The sequence below is a fragment of the Penaeus japonicus genome, unplaced genomic scaffold (genome assembly GCF_977035675.1).
Source record: "Penaeus japonicus unplaced genomic scaffold, GWHDUDI00000001_assembly GWHDUDI00000032, whole genome shotgun sequence".
NCBI lineage: Eukaryota > Metazoa > Arthropoda > Malacostraca > Decapoda > Penaeidae > Penaeus > Penaeus japonicus.
Window position 1 is genome coordinate 27,951,950 of NW_028234434.1, and position 2,500 is coordinate 27,954,449.

A 2,500-nucleotide genomic window follows, 5' to 3' on the forward strand; every position below is an offset into this window, starting at 1 on the left:
TTGTCTTTCTAGAACAATTGGAGAAAAAAACGAGGCCTAGTCAGTGATGTGATGGAAAGTGTAAAATAGTTTGAGCAAATATTCGAAGTCCATTGAAAAATAATAGTTCATAGTTGAAATATCAATCACAAACAGTAATGACACACCATATATACGCCCACATATATACACAGAAGGTTAAAGAACTTCACATTGCAAATTAGTTAATAAAGGTAGAGCACAGCAAAGATATTAGAGGAAAAGACCCCTTTTAGATTCTATACACGCTTTAAAGTTTTAATTTCTTAAATATTTTGAAGAAATAAAACTACTAGAGTTATCCCTCACAAAATAGGTTTACAGAAAACGAAAATTCTTTAAAATTTAGGGGATACCATTATATTTTATTCGAGGTTTGCAGGATATTGTAGGGTAAACTGTATAAATATAACAATAGCGGTGATGGTTGACATTTTTACTACTGTTATCTTATTATATAGTCTGTAAATGTTTAAATAATTTCCATAATTTCCAATTAGGCCTAGTCTAAAACCATGAAGAATTTTTATTCCGGAATAAATCACAAACACTTGTGTTTATTAATTTTCCAAAATGGATATATAAAGTAACCATATTACATGAAATGAAAATCTTTACTTAATAGATGGTAACTATTATAGTGATTGAAGAGAAAATAAGAGTAATGTTGAATAGATATCTTTAAATATATGCTTTCAGGTGTTTGAGCAATCAGTGAGTCACTCGGTTTTACCCCCTTTACCTTCCTTAAACACACTTATTAACTACTTTTTATATATTAGTCCCAATTATCATTAACATTACCATTATTATCACCACGAGAATGTTAATAACGATAATAATAGCAATAAAAATAAATTACTTTTTAACGAAAATCCAAGGTTTCAGTTGTAAAGGTGAAATCAGATAAATATATAATTGGTGACTGAGCACTTGCATGTATGTGTAAAAGAAAATATAAATAGACATTACATCTATAACACTGATGAATAAATAAAGCAAAACCACATTGGTCAGAACACATATACAATTCCGGCGTCTAAAGGACAAGCAATAACTACAATCACATCCCCCGATACAAAATCTATTGTAGTACATCTAACAGCTCTAAAATTACACACGAAATCATCATTTTCCTCTCACACGAGGGGAAAAAAAAAAAAAATCCCACACACACAAAAAAACACACACTTTAGACACGCTCTTACATCAACATACATTCACACGACCCTAACAATGCACACACATTGCCACACATCATCATCATCATCACAATCCCCAATGGCGGCGACTGAGAGCGAGGTTCAACCAGGTAACAGCGCGACAGGTGCGTGTGAAGTGGGGGGTGGAGGGTTACGGGGGGGGGGAGAGTTAAAAGGGGGCTGGGGAAGGGGATAGAGAGGATGGGGGGAAGGGGGAGGGGTTGGGAGGGAGGGAGGGAGGGAGGGAGGGAGGGGAGGGAGGGAGGGGAGGGGTTGGGAGGGAAAGAGGGAAGGAGGGGAGGGCATGGTAAGGGTTGGGATATGGAGGGATGGGGGAGGGAGGGAGGGAGTGAGAGAGAGAGGGAAGGGAAGGAATAGTGGCAGTTTAGGTAGGAAGAGGAGGAGGAAGAAAGGTAGATGAAGGAGATAAGATTGGGGAGAGGTGAGGAGGTAAGAGATACGTAGGAGGAATGGGGAGAGGAGGGGGGGGGGGAAGAGGGGGTCTAGAGGTTACCTGAGGGCGGGTGCGAGCCTAAAATCTTTCACTGTGACGCTTCCGGCCGCAATGTTAGCCCCGCGCCCTCTCGCCGCGTATCGCTCGCGCTCGCTGCAATTCACGCTCGGCGATTCGGACGAAGCAGTGAGGAAAGAAACCAAACGAAGCGAAGGAGAGGAATAACACCAACAACACACACAAAAAAAAGAGGGGAAAAAAGGGGGAGGAGAGAAAAGAAGCCTTAGCTTACAGCCTCAGGAGCGCTAACTATAGCGAAATCCGCTAAGAATGCTAGCGAAAGGAGGGTCGCTATGGCGGCGACGACCCGCTCGCTTTGGGCTCGACTCGCCAAGGAGGGAGGGAGAAAACGCCGATAATTAACAGGAATCAGTTCCCTCTTCTCTTTTCCGTTCCGCTTTGGCTCTGGGTCGATGCGTTCAGGGATTTCGGCTCTTTTATTTCATTATTTTTTCCGTGTGTTTCATTCTGTTCGTGTTATTATCAATGCTGTTGTTTATGACATTGTTATTTTTGTTGTTATTGATATTATCACTATCACCATCATCATCATCACTACCATCACCACCACCATCATCATCATCATCATAATCTTCCTATCATTATTATCATTATCATCATTTATTTTTATTATTATCATCATTATCATCAACTAATATTTCAACTTACGTGCATATTTATTTTTTCGCTCCCAATTCATTTTTTTTAAAATTCAATTCAATTCAAATTTAATTCAATTCAAATAATCACCATTTTCTGTTTACTT